This window comes from Mercenaria mercenaria, chromosome 10, assembly GCF_021730395.1.
Source record: "Mercenaria mercenaria strain notata chromosome 10, MADL_Memer_1, whole genome shotgun sequence".
Taxonomy (NCBI): Eukaryota; Metazoa; Mollusca; class Bivalvia; order Venerida; family Veneridae; genus Mercenaria; species Mercenaria mercenaria.
Genome location: NC_069370.1, coordinates 62,147,421 through 62,168,531, shown reverse-complemented (window position 1 = coordinate 62,168,531; position 21,111 = coordinate 62,147,421). Strand labels below are relative to the sequence as shown.

The following is a 21,111-nucleotide window of genomic DNA, read 5'->3' as shown; positions in this document are numbered from 1 at the left end:
CACGAAATGAACACAGAATTGTCAGAAAAAATGTATTTACAATGCACTACGTAGTAATAAGCATCTGTTATAAATCTATTCGCAAATGGAAGGATTGCTAGGAATTGCAAATGCACATAAAAACCGAGCTGCAAACAGACTGCACCACGGGTGAAACCATAATTTTAATATTCAAACATTAAATGCTTAAATAAATGTGCATTCTAGTGCTCAAGAACTACAAATACGCAAGAAAGATCCGCGTTTAACTGTATGCTATAAAGCGTTATGTAAATCGTATATTACCAATTTAAAACGCAGTATCCACTGTTTAAATGCTGGTTCGTCTAGACAAAATATCAGGAATCGTAGAATCGGCATTATTTCCAATTTTTGAAGTAGAAGGTTTCGAAAATGGTTGATGATACCTGAAAGTGAACAATATAATAATATCCGCAGTACTGATAATTATTCATGCCTGTTATTTTAATTCGCACTGTTTGCGATGGTATTAATTAATTGCATTTACTAAGTACATGGAAACTGAGAAAATTTCTCTAAAGAATGAGTATCCCACTAGAATTTGGAAGTTATTAAACTGTCATTAATATCATACTCTAAACCATATAATGGTTACACATTTTCTGCTCTCTGTTTGAGAACGTTTGATGTTCACCTTGAGGCACGGCCATTTCGCGGGAAACTTTACACTATTTATTGATAATACTCAGACTGAATCATGAATAGTTATTTACGTGTTCCATTTCCAAGGAATGGAATAATGATTGCATCATTTAAGGTGGAATGCGCCTAATTTGAAGATGTTAGGTTCCGTTTCGAAATTTTGTTTAATATAAATTTCAGCATAAACCTCATCGAATGCGTATTTTACGTTTTTGATATTTCTGTAACTTTTTTCTCTACAAACCTTCAAACACGGCCATTGACGTCCATTTTTGATGAACCATGATTTCACGTCTGTCAGACTGTTTTCTTAAATCGTTCTGTTCAGTCAATAAGTACCAATTTGCTTGTTTCTCATCATATTTTCATTTTAAAAAAATGTCTTTGAAATGGTGGAGATCATTTTAACGTTGAAGCCGATATTTACGTTTAAGTGACGTCAGAGTGACAAATATAACGTTTAGTTTTGAATAAAAAGTTTGCGTTAATCTTGTCTCATGTAAAACCAAAACGATAGATTTTGACAAAAAACTAATATGATCATAAAAACTTTATTTTCTGTCGATTGAAGGAAACAAATATGGGGTCACCGAATTCATTTTCGCGAAAAGTTACGTTACGCTACCCCTACCCCCAAATAACAACATAGCTTAGTTTGGCTGTCTTTTCGATATACCTCTTTTCAAATCTTAGTATTTTACATTCTCACTCATCAGTTGTTCACTGCAGGCGTGAAACGAATCATGGAATGTGAGAAAGAGAATTTTCATTTCAAAAGAGGTCCTTATAACTGTAACTTGAATTGGCGATTTCATTGAGAAATGGTTTGAATGCAGAATGTATTACATACGCCAATACGACAACTTTGCTTAAAATACTGATCATGTTAATTTTGAAAATCGCTTTAAATATATTTTCTATATGATAAAGCTTTTTTTTCAAATATTTCTTATTCAAAGTATCAATAAACACGTTTTCCGTTGTAAAACACTGCTAACATGAAGAATATTTGCATATGCAATTGTGTTTCTTGTTCGGAGTTTTCACACTTGAAACACAAACAGAAAGCATCATTATTGTACAATATCATTGATCAATATTATACAACAAATTCAAATATTCTAAAGGTTGTGATTTCAGACGTATGACCCTTGACTCAACCGCCTCTCCAAGGGAGTAAAGGTTGTTTGTATCTTGTTTTTCTTAATATTATCCCTAACCTCCATAAGTACGCACACACGCACGCATGTACATCCCGAGGTCTTACAGTTTTACTATTTCGTTTCTTACTTCATCACCCTAGTAACGTCTGACCATAAGATAAGTTGCCATGGGCTTGCCCGGTAAATTACCCGCTCCACACAAATCGATACTTATTGACTGAACAGAACGATTTAAGAAAACAGTCTGACGGACGTGAAATCATGGTTCATCAAAAATGGACGTCAATAGTCGTGTTTGAAGGTTTGTAGAGAAAAAAGTAACAGAAAAATCAGAAAAGTCAAATACGCATTCTATGAGGAATAAGCTGAATTTTATATTAAACAAAATTTCGAAACGGAACCCAAGAACTTCAAATTAGGCGCATTCCACCTTAAGCAGAAAGGAGTTCTCAAACAGCAGATTATCTGTACAGCATCGCAGATTACACTACAAGTGTTCACCTTCTTTTGAGTCATTTTTTTTCTTATTTGCAACATTCATTTTCTACATTTTAGAACAATTCTTTGAAAATAATGCAAAGAATAAATATTATATTCCTTGTGTTTTGAAAAGTAGAAATTTGATGCAAATTTTCTTCACTTTAACTCATTTACGTACTAGAAATATCTGAAACAAACATCCGTTTTTATATCGTTGTCTCTGACATATTTTAAATTTGGTCGGTCGCCATGAAAATGATAATTGATTAGTTTTTTTTATCATATATATATTAGATACTGTTTCTTTTATGGTTTTGATTTTGAGTAGTTTTGAACATCAAACGCAATATTGTTTCCTAATGAGAAGAAAATATTTGATAAAAATGTATTTTATGTATACATAGTGCACTTTAAGTACAAATTACGTGTTTACTGTAAAGGCAGTCAATGTTATACCCAGTCTCTTGTTAGACAGAATGGCACATAGAAAATGGGATGTTAAACAAGACTGTCAAAAGGAGATATTTATTTCGAGGACATACGAAGCATGCAAATATTGTAAAATACAATATAACTATATAAGCATCATAGTGTATTAACTGTGAAACACGTTTAAAATTTGCAAAATGCTTATTATGTGGGTGCCGCCAAATTCCTGATATTCAAATACGTTAACATGCTGAAATATTTGCAAATAATATAAGTATTATCTTTAACATTTCTAAATACTCCATTTGGTTGGAGTATCCGCTTTCTTGTTGAAACTAACAAACTTTTAAAATTCTATACAAAACTCCCGGACTACATCATTTGAAGAAGTATCAAAACTTACTGGATATGTTTTTGATCAGGCCCTCTTGCAGTATTGTCACATATCGGACTTCTTCCAAACACAGCTATAAGACAAACGGTTGTAGTAGTTGATCGTATTCAGTAATATCAATCAATAGTAATGTAGTTTTTAATTACCTAAATGTGTCATTCTACTTCTGTAAAACTATCTGTCCTAATGCATTTCCTCGGTAATTGTGGCATCTAACGAGCACTTGCAAAATGAATCTTTTAAAATAACCATGACATACAAGCATATTTGCTGACATTCTTTTTTCCAGACTGGAAGAGCAACATTGTTCTTTGTAAAACATTTGTCGTGAAATTATCTTATTCTGTCTAAACTTTCAATGAAACGTGTAACTACCAGTAACATATTGGAACCTAATATATAATGTTTACTTACGAATTTCGCTTTCATTATTGAATTTAATCAAGAAAAATGTCTATATGATGTAGCTATTGACTATAGATACCCTTTGATGTTGTTGATATTATTGTTCCGCATAATGAATAGTGTTGAACTGTTAATACATTATTACACAGTAGTTATTCGTTACTATTGTAGGTGTTTACATTGTAATTACTCTCTTCTACGAAATTACCAACGATTACTTTAACATAACGTAATCCCTACAAATAAGCATTCATTGTAAGTGATAAACAAGATCTCATGAAACATGGAGCCGGTAGAATTACAATCCTTTGCAAGTATAAAAGAAAAGAAGGATTACAAGACGTGTAGGCTAAATTGCAGTAACTAGTCCGGCAAATTTTTGACGTAGGTTATTAACAAAAGCATTGAAAGTATACACTCTTTTACCATTCAGTAGAAGTATTGAAGGGTCATTGTTTTACAAGTTATCTATGCGTGACCCAACAGAATTTGTTTGATCCTGTCCTTGTATATAAACACAGCTACAGGGTTCTTCAGGACAGCTTAAAACACGAGAAAGCCAAATGCTTGTAAACTTTAAAAGTTGTCAAAATACGTCTATACTGTTAGAAATGCAAAAAGCACTTAAATGATATCAGATCAATGATATCATATATATACCAGATTTAGCTAGCGCCATTTTCATGATAAACACGTTCAAATGCGCTTAACATTTATACCGTTTTATACAATTTCATCATTTTCGAAGCAACTAGTAAGGGGATTTAAACTATCAAACTTTTGATTCCGGTAAATGTTTTAAAACTAACCCTGTTGTGTTAGGGGCGCGAAGGGTGTAACACTGACAAACAGACTCAGTCAAACTAGGCTATTGTTTTGGTTGGTTGATCGTTATGCTCTTTAAGCATCGTACTTGAACTTGTTGTTATTTCTTGACATGTGTTTCATGTCAAAGTGTTCATTCAGTGTTAACAAATCACAAAGTTATGTTTAAGCTGACGCTAGAGGACTTAAAAGAAACACGCGAAAGAAACCTAAAGGTATCTCTTTGGCAGGAAAGTGTATGATACATTTACGATTTAGTACCTCGATTAAACCATTGCTCTTTACCAAACAGCTCATTTAGTTGCTTTGTGTAACACAAAAACAATCACGATACCCATTCATCTAGATACCCAAACGGGGCATAATCTTCCTTGGTATGATTTAAGAAAATGCATTGTCATTAGTTAAATACTGATCTTCTTCAAAGCGTATTATTTTGTATAGTATTAGAAATAAGTGAGTGAAAAGAGATGTGATTATGCCATAACGTTTTAAAGAACATGCTCAACCTCATGCATCTGACAATGTATCCAACTTTACAGGAGTCTTCTCTTCGATCTATTTCAACTTGCATACGCCATTTCCTGTAATATATTAACATTTTAGACGTCTTCTCCATTACTTGATCTGTTTTTGATCCAAATCGTCTGTAGCAGTATAGCTACATCTCAAAGATTGATCTCTATCAGTTATTGTAATCGATAGTAATTAGTTATCAATAGTAACTGAGTTTTAAAATGCTTTAATGTGTCATAAAACATATGAAGACATTCTGTCCTAATTCGTCTAACGCGACCTTGCAGACGAATGAATCTGTTTAGATAGTGAGCAGTAATATTTATATCTGTTTTCAATTTAATCAACACTTTGTTTAAAAATATAGAATAATACAATGTTGCGACACTCTGAAATTCCCTTATTGTGATATGATTGAAGGGAATTCGTTATTAAATCCTAATTTTTGACCGGTCTCGTAGTACATTTCCTTTGCGATTGGTATTTATCTTGAAATAAAAATAGTATATTGGATATTTAATTCTTATCTTTATTATCAGTTAGAATGCTTATTATGTCTCCCCCAGGAGACATATTGTTTTTGTCCTGTCCGTCCGTCCGTACGTCACACTTCATTTCCGAGCAATAACTGGAGAATCATTTGACCTAGAATCTTTAAACTTCATAGGGTTGTAGGACTGCTGGAGTAGACAACCCCTATTGTTTTTGGGGTCACTCCGTCAAAGGTCAAGGTCACAGGGGCCTGAACATTGAAAACCATTTCCGATCAATAACTAGAGAACCACATGACCCAGAATGTTGAAACTTCATAGGATGATTGGTCATGAAGAGTAGATGACCCCTTTTGATTTTGGAGTCACTCCATCAAAGGTCAAGGTCACAGGGGCCTGAACATTGAAAACCATTTCCGATCAATAACTAGAGAACCACTTGACCCAGAATGTTGAAACTTCATAGGATGATTAGTCATGAAGAGTAGATGACCCCTATTGATTTTGAGATCACTCCGTCAAAGGTCAAGGTCACAGGGGCCTGAACATTGAAAACCATTTCCGATCAATAACTAGAGAACCACTTGACCCAGAATGTTGAAACTTCATAGGATGATTAGTTATGAAGAGAAGATGACCCGTATTGATTTTGGGGTCACTCCGTCAAAGGTCAAGGTCACAGGGGCCTGAACATTGAAAACCATTTCCGATCAATAACTAGAGAACCACTTGACCCAGAATGTTGAAACTTGATAGGATGATTGGTCATAAAGAATAGATGACCCTTATTGATTATGGGATCACTCCATCAAAGGTCAAGGTCACAGGGGCCTGAACATTGGAAACCAATAACTAGAGAACCACTTGACCCAGAATGTTGAAACTTCATAGAATGACTGTACATGCAAAGTAGATGACCCCTATCGATTTTGGGGTCACTCTATTAACAGTCAAGGTCACAGGGGCCTGAACATTGAAAACCATTTCCGGTCAGTAACTTGAGAACCACTTGACCAAGAATGTTGAAACTTAATAGGATGATTGGTCATGCAGAGTAGAAAACTCCTAACGATTTTGGGGTCACTCTGTGAAAGGTCAAGGTCACAGGGGCCCGAACATTGAAAACCATTTCCGGTCAGTAACTTAAGAACCACTTGACCCAGAATGATGAAACTTCGTAGGATGATTGGTCATGCAAAGTAGATGAACCCTAACGATTTTAGGGTCACTCTGTTAAAGGCCACAGGGGCCTGAACATGGAAAACCATTTCCAATCAATAACTTGAGAACCTCTCGACCCAGAATGTTAAAACTTCATAGGATGATTGTTCATGCAGAGTAAATGACTCTTATTGTTTTTGGGGTCACTCCGTTAAAGGTCAAGGTCACAGGGGCCTGAACATTGATAACCAGTTCCCATCAATAACTTGAGAACCACTTGACCCAGAATGTTGAAACTTCATAGGATGATTGACCATGCAGAGTAGATGACCCCTATTGATTTTGGGGTCAGTCTATTAAAGGTCAAGGTTCTGTTACCTTTTGATGTTTAAGTAGTTGTTACCTTTATTTGTTGATTTCTTTGCTTCTATCTATTTGATGCCACACCAATTTTACCTCTAAGAATTAACTTTTGATGTTAACAGTATGAATTACTTTATGACTTGGTTTGCCTAATTAAATGACTTGACCTCTTCTAAATGATTTCTCATTAAACAGTAATTATATGTATTTTTTGTATGTGTTCAGTTTAAGTAAATCCCAATGATTAACGTCCGTAAAACTTAATTCCTGGTAATGACTGTCTTTACAAACTGGATATTGTGGACTGTTTATGATTACTAGAGCAAATCTTAATAATATTCTAACAGCATGAACGGATGATATGTATCATATTGTAATTAAGGATAAAACACGCTCTTTGTATATCAATGTCTATAGAAACGGGGGGGGGGGGGGGGGGGGGGGGGGATTGTTGGCCACTGAGACAAAGGCTTCGGCAGACGTTAATATACGAAACAAACCTGTAATCTCGCCATTTATGCAAACGCTAACTATATCGCTTTTATAAATGATGACTGAACGATCCCGGTACAATTCTTTTAAAGGTCCAATACTAAGGAAAGTGAACATTTTAATTTATTTTAAAAAGCACAGAAACTATTTCATTTTATTGGAAAATGAAAGTTGGTATGTAGAAATTCGAAATAAATCGCAGTATATGTACAATTATTTTTCTATGAAGTATGAAGAAAGTTAAAAAGACCTGGGGGGTCATTCTGTCGATTCATTGAAATTTCAACATAATACACATACATTTCTTTGAGTTCCAAAGACCTTCTGTAAATTTTGACCTGCCAATCTTCATTATTTAGTGTCTTGCAGAAGTCTATGCACTGGCTATGAAAAAAATTGCCAACTCACTTTCCCTTAGTAATGGACCTTTAACCATTCCGATTGTTCTTAAAAACGGTCAACATATCTTAAAGGTCCATTACTAAGGGAAAGTGAGTTGGCATGTAACTCTTGAACTGCTGGAAGGATTTTAAAGAAACTTGGCAGAAATGTTAACCACACTGAGACGATGTGCAGAGCGCATGTTCCGGATGACTCGCTTCAAGTTCAAGGTCACACTTAAGGATCAAAGGTCATGTATGACTTTGCTTTGTGTATATTGCTCTGCATTGCAGTGCTTTTGTTTTTATTTGGCAGATTTTTTTTTTGTACTTATAATATTTGTTTTTGAATTACTTCCCTTTTATGTTACTATAAATAGCTTATTTTGAAACTTTTCTATTATTGGCCGTAGGGAAAAACCGAGACCACTTTTCTGTGGTACAACATGGATGGTACCTCCAATTTTTAGGTCTATTTTTACATACCTGTACCTGATAAGGATTTTTTTGTAGACTTTGAATATTTTTTTTTGTGGACTTAGATTTGTTTTTTGAAGTTTTCCTTTTGTTGTTCCAGTCCTTTCGGCTACAACAGTCAAGTTTTTAAAATTTTGCTCCCATCCTATGATGTAAGCCTTCGGGCGTATATTGCCCCGCTTGGCGGCGCTCTTGTTAATCAATGCATTTATTTCTCTTTATTACACGCATGACGTGTCGTAGAGTACAACTAAATGATATACACGTATTACAATCATGAAAATACTTCGTTTGTTTTTGAGGGGCGGTGATACATTTTTATAAACAGGGACAGAATTTCACTACAAATTACCTACGATATCGAACTGGCCTGCACGCAAAATATGTTTTGTGAGAAATTAAGTTACAACCTACGGGTTAATACTTCCACCTATCGTTAATATGATTCCTAAAATGAAGTTTTTATGTAGGAATGAGCGACGGTTTTTTGACAGCACTTTGTTAGTTGTTAGTTGAGAGAGTTAAGTATCTTTTAATAATATAGACACATTAATTCATAAAATTGATAGGGATTTAGTAGGAAAAGTTCACAACTGTATTATATATAATTAACGTAATTAAACAGGAATTATTTGAAGGTGTTCACCTTTTAATTTATAACTCTTAATGATTATTCTTTATAAACTCCATAACACATAAATTCCTACAAGCAAGTCGGTATTGCAAGAGAGTTATGATTACTTGAGTAAGTGGTTATAGATCGTATTCGAGCATAAACTGCCATTACAAGTCGTGTATCCTAAGATGCAGTAAGTAGTTTGGTAGTATTTTATGACAGCACTTTGTAAGTTATCTGAATAAAATATCTCTAAATAATAAAGATACATTACAGGATATTCCCCTACATTCTACGGGAAGATTGTTAGATATCGATTAAGACGTTTTTAGATTATTGCTTCTATCAGTACAGGGTCCGAGGTCATAAAACGGAGACTGAAGACCAGTCTCTGAATACAATCTTTCAATTGGTCTATTTAAAAAAAATGCTGTAAAACAACCAATCAGATGCAAGATTTTTGAGACTAACGTCCGAATGAAGTAGTTTATAGTATTAACATTCTATTTTATTGTATATTCATTTTACTTGTCTTTATGAATATGAACTTTTTGGTCCTTTCACCTTAATGATATTAATTTCGTATAAAGTAAAATGTAATATATATTATGAGGCATTATCTGTTTTTAAAGGTGACTTTCTAAAATGAATTGTCTTATTTGATTATTTTTGTTTCTCTTATTTTGTAGCTTTCTATCAAATGTTATTTGGATTAAAAAGATTTATTGGCAAACTGCCTCTTAATGGTGCATTCTTCATGATTCCCCAAATATTCAGTAAAAACCCGGTTCTTATTTCGTAATTTTTAACTGACAGGTTTAATTGGGAAGGTCATGATAAGACCACAATCAGGTGATAAAGGTAATTTATTTATCAGACTCATTTATTGTGGTGTACTTTACAGGAATGCAGTGACATACTGATATTATGAAGTGTGAAAATATTTAATTAAACATTTAATTCTTTGCTAAACATAATCCTTTGAAACAAACTGAAAACGGTCCACCATTTTGCTAGGCATTCACATCTGTTTTGTCACCAAAAATTACAGACAAAATAAATGACGCAATTCGCAATCGGCTTACCTCTGAAGACACAAATGTGTTTGACAACAGCAATTTCATGGTTAATTAGGAAGGTCAGATTTCTTCCCCCCCACATATTTGCCAATAAGTAGGTAAGAAGTTCTGATCGCCCGGTTATCAGAACCTCTTACCTATACTAAGAATGAATTAATTTCTATCATAATTTCGTTCGTGTTTTTAATTTCAGTTTATACAATGTATGATACAAAATTCAGAATCTACCCGTAATGTAGAATGATAAAGAAAACGTTTGATATACTTTTTTAAATTTTCCTACAAATTTTGAACAAACTGTTACGCAATACCTGAAAAATGTCTCATGATATACAGTATAAATATCAAACTGAGAATATTATATGAACCGTGCAAAACTTACAGTTTTGCATAAAAACACCTTATGCTGATTAAAACAAATTGACAAGACATCTCATAGCCTTGTGACCCATAACCTGAACAGAGGCCGCAACGTAAATGAAAAAAATACACCTAAATTTATTTGATATTCACGGTTTATTAATGTATGTAAAAAAAGAAAGTGCTTCTGTCAAACAATGTTTTACTTATATGGGAAACGAGAGCTGGAATGGTTCATTGATCGTAGTTCTATAAGACAAATGCTTCTGAAAATTTTAAATTCAAATAAACAAAAGTGAATAATTTATGCAAATAATCTTTAAGATTGGTTGAATGTATGTCCCGCAATGGTGTGAAATTAAAAAAATCTTGCTTTACATGCTTCTTTTCTAGGCAAACTTTCAAAGATAGTTCCGAACGGTTATAACATTTACTGATCTAACGGTATCATCATATATATTTTGTGGACTTTAAACTTTCAACATACACATATTTGTTTCAATCAAAAAACAATATATATATATATTGTTTTGTGTAACAATTTCCGTACATTAATACTCCAATAAACTGTTACACACTTTTATTTTAACATGCATTTTCAGTCATTTATGCGTTCAGGATTATTATTGCTGTTAACATACTAGGAGCATTACTGCTTTAACATACATAAGTACTCGGCACGTTTTAAGACTGTAATGCACTGCTAAAAATAATTATTTCAACTTATCTTAATCTTTCATATTGATCGATGGTAATAAGATATTACTAGATGTGCTAGACACTTTGTCTAAATGTCTTATGTCTTTTCTTATTTAGTATACAATTGTAAACTCTAACGAGAAGTTGCAGACATATCAGCATACAAAGATGACTTTCAATAATATTTATCACCAACATCGTTGCACAACTCAAAATTATTGTGTTTCAGATTATATTGTCTCCTCCAATGTGAATCAGAACAAGACTTGATTATTTTATATTTCACTAGAAGTATAATGCCGCCATGACCTACGTTTAAAAGATTAATTACTGACTTGTTACCTTAAATAATTATCTACATATCTGGATTCTTAAAATACTGGTTGAATTTCAACCAAACCATGTTCGAAAAGATTATCTACATATCTGGATTCTTAATATACTGGTCAACCAGACCATGTTTGAAAAGTTAGTACCGATGCTAGATTTGCATGTTTTGTATTACTTCTTTGGTAGACATTCAAAGCTTATATGTTTTTTTTCAAAATTAAACTCTTATGCCACAGGTTAGATTTTGCTGAAACTTCATTGAAATGATAAGTACCATACATATCTGCGCATTTCAGACGGGCTTTGGTTTTATCTAATATTTAATGATGTGACAGTCGTTTGGAATACCAATTTAATAAATATTCACGTAACTATTTTTGTTAAACTATTAAGTTTTTTAAGTAAAAAAAAAATACACATTTCTTTGCCAAAAGGAATTGTACAGAAAGCTAACGGTTGTCCTTTTCTGTGCATTTGATAACAGGCATTTAGAAAATGGGTTCATATTTCTATTTAAACTGTACTTTTAAAATATATCTGCTTCGTCATCTGACTTCTTGTGATTTGTTCAAGTTGAAAAAGATCATCAAGTAGTGTATTAATTCCCACTGTATGGAGCATCGCAAATTTCAAACTGCTAAAATCAATGCTCCACAAAGTTAAATTACACTACCGATATTATTGTGTTCTTTTCGCCCAGATACCTTTTCCATCTCATTGCACATGAAAATGTTCATGGAATGTGTATTTCGGTCAGCTCTGAGTCATTATCAAACAATTTCCATGCATTTTTATGTAAAATGAATAAAACAGATATTAGAAACTGAGATATTGTGCTGTGAAAAATGAGACATTATTATCATTTGTTTGAGTTGTTTCTGTAAGATATAATATTTTGATTTTCATTAAGGCACTTAGTCGTGTTTATGTAATGTCTTTTCAGCTATTACACTTCAGAAATTGGCTGTCATAGATAAGATATCAGCCGATTTATCAAAACATTTCAAACGGGAAAGAATGATTTGAGGTAACAAATCCTATTTCTCATTTTCAGATATACAGCGGAAGACTGTAAAAAATCTGTTTCTATTTTAATAGTGTATAGTGTAAGATCTGCACGTTTGCTGAACCGGAAGTAACGGCGAAACGTCATTATCCAGGAATCGGTTACGGATATGAAAGTCGTTTCTTGTTGCAAAGACTGATAAAATGTAATACTACGTAATGCTGTTCTCTTAAATCCAAAACAAAAAAGGAACAACAACAAAAAACGAACGGAGGGAGTGTGGAATTACAGCTTGCTTCATCGTGTCGTTAATATTTAGGCTCTTGGTGCTCTGACTTCAGAAAATTTGTTAAGTACATTGGTGTAATGATTCATTAGATTGACCGTAGTTACATGCTTTGTTTTATATAATCTGGTATGTTGTCACTGATGTTTGAGGCTTTCCCAGCGGGGAGTTATTTCATTTAGTGAAAATACACTGTGTTGAAATAGGGTAAGTACGAGGCTAGGGATACTACGTTTTTTTGGAGCTTGGCTTTTTGTGTTGAATATTCATCCTTGCTTTTACCACTTTCCCCAACATCCACGAACTTTTATCTACCCTTTTTTTGCATTTTGCGAATTATTAAAATGTACTGGTTGCTGCGTCTGGTGTATGTTCCACTGTAGTTTCTTTTTGTTGGGGGCATGGATCTCCTTGTGTTTAGGGTGGTCATTGCTTCCGGAATCCCCTATTAATGATTGACAACTGGAGTAAATTTATGACCGCATCATTACTTTCTTTAAGATAAAGTATATATGAAACTCGACACGAAATACTAACAATATCTTAAAATTAAGCTACGTGTGTATGCTTTATCAGGCAAACTCTCAAACAAGCACACGAAACCTTCATTGAGTCACCGTATATAGATCATACGTCATTTACGACTGTAAAAAGTTTCATTTTAATATACATTGTAGCAAAATTTCAATTCACAAAAATGTTATGAAAATTGTGATTTTCCAAAGAACGCCCATTATGAAACTTGAGGTCCATATTTTTTTAAAATTAGTCTGCAAACAATCAGGCACATGACCCTATCTTTTTTATTTTCGAACTTTTCTAGGTATATTCCAAAGTTTTAAGCTTCAGGGTTTATTCAAATTCTACAGTAGACAAAATTTTCAATTGCAGATACCTTAAGATATTTAAAATATACGATGCTCGATTGTTTACATTTAGAAATTATAATTGGCAATTTAAGACAACTCTTTATTTTGCACTTTCCTGACATTCTGGCACGGGTTGTTCTGTAACAAAAGTCGTTGATCTCAGCAACATTTCATATAACTTGCAATAAACCCACAAACTTATACAAAACTATTGCTAAAATCAATTACTGTCAGGTTAGTTATAAAACTTTGCGAGAACTCAACGCTTCTTTTCAAAATAGGTCCGCTCATCCAACAATTAAATCACGATCAAACAAATTATGACTACGCGATTGGGCGGGTTCAGCTGTACATCTTATACACTTTATGTAATATATAACCCAAATTATATTTTAAATTTGTATTCTGACATTACTGTCAGGTAGTTAGAAAATTGGAAAAAAACGTTTTATTTTATTAAAATTTACTGGTTTTTGCTCATTGCAGCAACCCGTCTACTGTATATCTTTGCACGGTATTTTCTATTGCGGTAGGACTACCTTCGTGTTTGTTTAGGCTATGCATATCTTCCTATAGACCTTCCTTTTATTTCAGATAACAGACTCCAACAATTATCTAATCATGACTGAATTGCTCTTAGAAAGTTGCCTTGGATTTGAACTGATTTCGAATATCAAATAGTTAATACAGCTGTATATAATTCATAATTTTAGAAAGAAACATTACTTGTATGAAAAACATATCCAGAAAATAGTCTAAAATCTTAACACATCTAGCGTAAATAGTGTTTAAATGACAGTCTATATTAGGTGGAAACAGGCTTTCATTAGATTTGGTTTCTATTTCAAATTATGTTTGCAGGCATAATGTCGATTCTATGTAGTATTCTAATCATATTGCTTGTCTATCAACTGCAAAAGCTAATTTTAAAACTTCCTAAACCTAGCAATTAAAGACAATTTAACTTGACTATTTATAAGTTGTAAGCAATAAACTGTCTGTTTGCTTCTATTATTAGAGTGTAGTTTGTTTTACATGGCATGTTTATATAAGGCAGCTTGGTATATGTTAGTTATTGCCGCGCTCTAATGGATTAACTTTGCATTTCGCTTACATATTTGCAGGCAAGAGTTAAAGGTCAAGTCGTTTTGACTAATGCCTTATCAAACGCTGAAAATATTACAACATGGTGAGACAATTTAAGGCCGCCACATATATAATAAAGGCTATGTAAAAGCGCCTTTTAACGTGTTTATCATGAAAATGACGCTACATAAACTTGTAAAAATATATTAATCACGGATGGACATTACTGTACAGGCTATAATATAAGGAAAGTTGCAACCAAATTGTAACCAATTTATATATCTATATTCGATACAGAAAACTGCTAACGAGAGGATCGACCATTTGCAATTGTCTTGTATCATCTAACATTGGTAAATTAATTAATTCGATTTATAAAATAGCTTGTCATTTCTAATAATGACACATTAAGAGAACAAGTCGAACACAACACCTTTGATAGACGTTCATTTATGATGTCATATACACGCGTACGTACTTTTCCGTCTTGATTAGGAATTACTTCTTGCATTTCAGTACAATTATGTTTCAGTATAAAATACATAAACTGTCGTTCAAACTGTCTGTTGGATAACGGTAGAGGGATGCATATTTAGGAGATACTAGACATTATTCTCTTTGTAAGGTTTGAACCTGTATAAAAATGACTCTTTCAGTACATGTGTTCACAAAAAAGTTTTCTGTTGCATCGTGTCTGGAAAATAAGAGTTTGGTTATTTTCTGTCTTGCTATCATCTCGGTTTTAAGTATAAAACTCTAACGAGAAATAGAAAAAATTTAAATGGTTACATGGGAACGTTTACGAAAAAATGTTCTTTTATGCTTATTCCTTTGATTGCTGAAAAAAGAAAAATATATGCATGGTCTCTATGATATATAAGTATGTACAAATGTACACTATGCACGTACTGTATGTAGATAATTCACAATACAAACAAATGCAACTTTCAGTATATCTGTCGGACAGCACGCAGAGCTCAACCAAGCTAACTCATGGCCGTGACAGATGTGTTCTAAACTAATTTGAAACAATATGTGTGATCTAATATCCAAATATAATGATAATATTTACATGATAATCAAGAAGGTTATACTTTTCGTTCTTATTAATATATCTATACAATAACAAGTATAAAAACTAAATACAGAGACATGTTTTTTTTAAAAGGACCTTAGACAAAATCATAACAGTATATAAAACTGTTAAAAATAGATACCTCCAGGATCATTGTTGTAAGCTATTTTGAATGCCTTGCAGTTTTGGAACTTTTGTGAAGCATTTGTATAAATCAGTTTACGAGTTATGGCTCTACTGTTTGTGCGTATATTTCGTCAAAGGATTAAAACGATCGGGAAGTTTGAATAATAAAGCAAATTGTCAGTAACTACAGCATGTATTTAAAGTCAGCATCATCATCTTTTACCTCCGATTAAATTTAACAACTTTTGCCTTCTGGTTCACATGGCATCTATTGACCTTGAAATATTCCAGGGGCAAAACACTCACTAATTGCCATGTTAGCTGATACGTCATGTTACAAGTGTATGTATCTCACGTATAAAGGTAAATTATCAATGTGAAAATATGAGTTGCATCAAGTCACTTATGTAGCATGAGATTCCCTGCAGAATATATACACGACAATATGGTAGAAACTTTCTAAAAACTGACATCTATGTTACATTTATATCTATGTACTGACATATAATGTTAATATGTAATAAGTCACTGTCATTTCCCATTCAGAAGGGAAAATAGGCGCGATCTATGTGGACTATCATCGTCCATGCGTATCTTACATTTTGTTCTATATTTGTCTTTGAAACAGAATGTGAAGTGTATTCCTACTGGTAATTCGGTAAATTATCCAATTGCGATGAAAAACCAACACATTACCGCTTATACATGCTCTGCTTCGCTGCGATTAAAATTTGACTTTTATAACATTGAATTAACAAACCATCACAATGCAGTAATTTCAAGCTTCTGTAATATTAGAAGCGGACTATTTGTATCACTCCTTCGAAGCATTAATGAATAATCAAACAGAAGTATTTCATTTTCTTCGATGCATAAGTCTTGCGAGATCTTCCCAACTTAATATATTCCACAAACGTGCAAAATCTAATCTACATCTAATTTCAGCTTACGTAATGAATAGCTTTCTTGCAGTTGTAAAAAATGACAATATTCATTAATGTCCTATACAACAAAAAGGTCTGTAATATTAATAAGGTATGTAAGAAGATTCTTTGAAAGAACTAAAAATAGCAGGCTCGGTTTATGAGAGGTAACGGAACGTGCAACACCCCTCACGCCTCCTAGCACCTGCTTAAGCGGAATTCTGTTGCATAGGTATTGAGTAGACTCATGATCCTATAGGCCAAGAAAATATATGAAAACTGTTTTTATATTTGTGCAATAGATTTTGAAAATTTGTTATTTACAAGCATTTTAGAAATGAAAAGAAATAGGTGTAATCCATTTTATCTGTCAAAGCTTATGTATATGTGACATTGTGTTCTATAACTGTTTTTAAGGCTTATTGAATGGTTTTTAAATTTGGCTGTAAAATATTTACTGCCACTCTGTCTCAGATTATGACATTATACCATAACACATTGTCTTCCATGAGAAAAAAACAATTGCCTTGTTTGATACCAATATTTCTGTTTGTTTCTGTTCGGTTAAGAGTCACGCCGTCACAAGTTAGGCTGTATGGCAACTAAAATAGTGTTTGACTGTAGTGCCAAACCACAGCTGCCTATTCAGGCAATGTTTTGGCTCGAGCGGGCCCCTAGGTAAAACCATCATCTCTTCTTAGGCCAACGCAGTGATGATTTTTGTATACGAAGCATTCTACACACTATGCATGGTTTCGAAACCACAACGCTGAGGGGAAAGTTATTCCACCTTAAACACTCGACAAAGGAGAACCTTTCGGGCTTCACAGATGAATAATGGCCAGAAAGTATGTTTACTTCGGATAACATTTTATACATTTTGTACACTTTGTACTAGACTAGTGTTTTGTGCCAACTACTTCACACATTGTTTACCTGTTGTAGTCTTTTGTGTAACTTGCTCTATATGTGTATCATCCAATAAGACCTTCACAAATTCTCCACGGAGGCCCCAACTGCGCTTTCTGATACATATTGTAATCAAAACAATAAAGTGATATGGCCAGTTAACATTACAAATTAGAAAAGAATAATCATGATACTGTCAATACTTTGTACTATCAACACGTGTTATGTACCTAGAATTCTAGAACTCCAATATGTATTGAAAAAAGGATTGTTCCACGGGTGTTGCCGCGTAATACTATTCAGATATTAATGTTTAAAGTAATATCTATTCATGTATGTAGTAAAGTATTCTTTCGCAAATTATTAATAGTTAACACACTAACTTAAAGAGGCTGAATGAAAATATTCCGAGGAAACCATAAGCCACTTGCATTTTCTAACACAACTACAAAAACATCAGGTTCAGTCGCTAGACCGACCTGTATTGATAGAATGTTATAAAGTTTAAAAGAAACTTTCCTGATTAGCAGTTATTTGAGACTTTAAATTAAATGATAATTTATATATATACGAATCTTTTAAGATCACCTACCACCCGCTCATTATGTATATATACAAATTCTTAAGCCAATGTTTTGTCTAGACACATAGTTGCAACGTTATGTTATATCATGTGATTTTTTTAACACTTACTTTTGATGAGTTAAAATTGTACATGTTATTATGCTACAAAAACAAATACAAACAAAAACAAATACTATTGCTGGCAGCTAGACTAGCATGATTTGCTGTTCAAACACCAATTATATGCTACTACTTGATTTTACATTTAAATAATCATTCTGCTGAGTGTAATGTTTTTTCTAATTTAGGGTAAGAATCAGGAAATTTCGATTCTTAAGTCAACGAGTTTCTTTAATTTAATTTCGTTTTAGCCTACGTATTCTGCTTTATACTGAATCACGAAAGCTGTTTCTTTGATCGATTTCCAAGAAATAGCTCTCGGCAAAGCGACAGGATATACACAAAGCAAGTGATCACCGATAAATATTCTAAAATAGGCAATTATATATACGGTATTGGCAGTATTTTAAAGAGAATTTGTTTTTTTTAAGTGTCTTGACTAAAAAAGGAATGGCAGCAGAATTTTACCGATACTTAAGTGTTATAGTTAATAGTTTACTATGGAAAAATATATCTCTAACGGACAAACATGAACATGTCTTCTTCTGTCCAATGTTATATTTCCAAACGGAATGTCGTGTACACCTTCCTATTCCCTGGTTCTCTTTTCTTTTCTATATTTACCAGTCAGGATTTAAAGTAAGCATGACAACAAATATTTGAATATTCGTTCATTACTGTTGTACTATCCGAATATTCCAAAAAAAAAATAATTAAAAAAAAAATAAATTCATTACAAATAAATAAAAGCTAATTTAAAACACCGAAATATTTGTTGATTGATTATGCCATATGGGGCCGCATTCATTAGAAATACGCGCGAAAATCGTATCTGTCGTTGTTAGACGTAACATTTTGTATATAAGCATGTCGAAATATTGCGTCGCTATGGCGATGACAGTGTACCCTGTCGGTTACAAATCGCCTGCAAACCTCTGGTAATTATAAAACATCGATCATCGCTTGATCTAAAGACTCTGATTTCAGTGAAAGATTTTAGTAAATAACCGAAATACGCACGAAAACGCTTCCGTCGTTGTTAGACGTGTCATTTTGCATATTAGCATGCCAAAATGGTACAATATTTCTTTATATTTTCCTCATTAGACTCTTGGGCAATTTACAATAGCTCATTTGATTGAAATAAAAGTTCATTCTCATAAGTTTATCTGTTGTCAGTTAACTATGCCTTCTGTATTTCGCGCGATCGTCTACGTGTAACCTTACTTACAGATGTTACATACCTGTAAGAAATAAAACTCATACATTAAAATCTAAATGAGGGCAGATAATAATATGTTATATTTCAAAAGATTAACCAGTGACGAAAACGATTAGTCGGCCTTAATTCATCAATGTTTAAATCACTTCCAGTGAAACGAAACTAGAATTTACGCAAGTCGCTGATTAGGGTTGGATAAACATAATTTTTGTTGATCTGTTGATGACCATATAGTCGAATATTCGTTCGGAAAGTTGACCTAATATTTGAATACCATGCCATCCCTAATTATTATAGGCTGATAAAAAGTCGCCTTAAGCATTTTTATCGAAGATCTTAAAATATGATCGGTATGCAGTTCCCTTTAAAATATGTATTCTAAATTGAAAAGTAAAACAATTATGCGATCCGTGTTTACATACACAATTTTTTCTTGTTTCTTTAAAATCATAAAAGTTTCTCGTTCTTAAGTTTCTTTTGTTTCGGGCGAAAACAATTTAGTCGAAGAATACATTAGATTGTTTAAGTGTAAGACAAAAGTTTCGTCAGTGAATTAATAAAATGCAAAACATAACTTTCTCAAAGTGATATTATGAATTATATATTTCAACGAACATACCAGTAAAGATGTAAGTGTAAGCCTTTTGTCTATATTGCAAAGTAACTTATCCTAAACAACAATATGCTGTAGTTTTGCAAAAGAAGACAAAGAAACAATGCATGCAGATATATTTGAGCTAACTTCGCGTGATGTAGGCACTTGAACTTCCTATTACGTAATAGACATATTCAGCATTTGCAGATAATGTAAAAACAATGCTATAAACTTGTTATAGAGCTGACAGATATGTTACAGTTACATTAGCGCATTGACACATGTTGTAAATTTGTTATCATTCATTGTCAGTTCAAGAACAGATAGGAAATAGATGTCATCGATCTAGGCTATCATCACTCATGTGCATCTGACATATTTTCTTTTTTTTCTGTTGTAAGACCTACTTCGATAGGAAACTACTTATACAAATCGATAATGACGAGGAGAAAATACATTGCAGTTAATATATTGTCTTAAAAGTTTTAGTTAGTGTTATCATGTGTATCTATGAATATAAGCTGAACGAAGAACACTAAGGGGCCCACCATTTGAACTTTTTGGGGAAGGGGACCTGGAAGTTAACTTGGAGACAAGAACTTTTTTCGCTTTCTATGAAGTCAATGTTTTTTTTTTCAGAACTTGAAGGTCAGAATAATTTTTTCAGAGTTAACCAAAGATAATTATTTTAAAATATATGTTTTTAATTAAGAAACTAATGAGCACATTAAAGAAATAAGATCTATATCGAGTAATTTGCTTTAATAAATACACATAAAATAATGAAATGCAAGTCTCTTTGATTATATTTTCTAAATAACAAGCAGTTTGTTTCAAATTATAGTTCCTAAATTTGAGCATAAGTCATATACAGTGTGTGTGTAGCAGTTCCGAATCACCCGACAGAAAACGTTCAATATATCAATCAGAATTGTGTCCTTTGGGGTTTAGTGTTCATATGACAAGATGTAAAAATAAAAGGTATGGTTTCATTACTAGTTTGGCCA

The 21,111-nt window shown here is 32.9% G+C and overlaps 1 long non-coding RNA gene across 1 annotated transcript; it reads right to left on the bottom strand.

Moving 5' to 3' along the window:
• Positions 1-285: 285 nt before the first annotated feature.
• Positions 286-3,204, bottom strand: LOC128546343 (uncharacterized). Its single transcript, XR_008365961.1, has 2 exons — positions 3,139-3,204; positions 286-407 (listed from the first exon to the last, which is right to left on the bottom strand). It is a non-coding gene; the product is annotated as an uncharacterized LOC128546343 (long non-coding RNA).
• Positions 3,205-21,111: the final 17,907 nt, after the last annotated feature.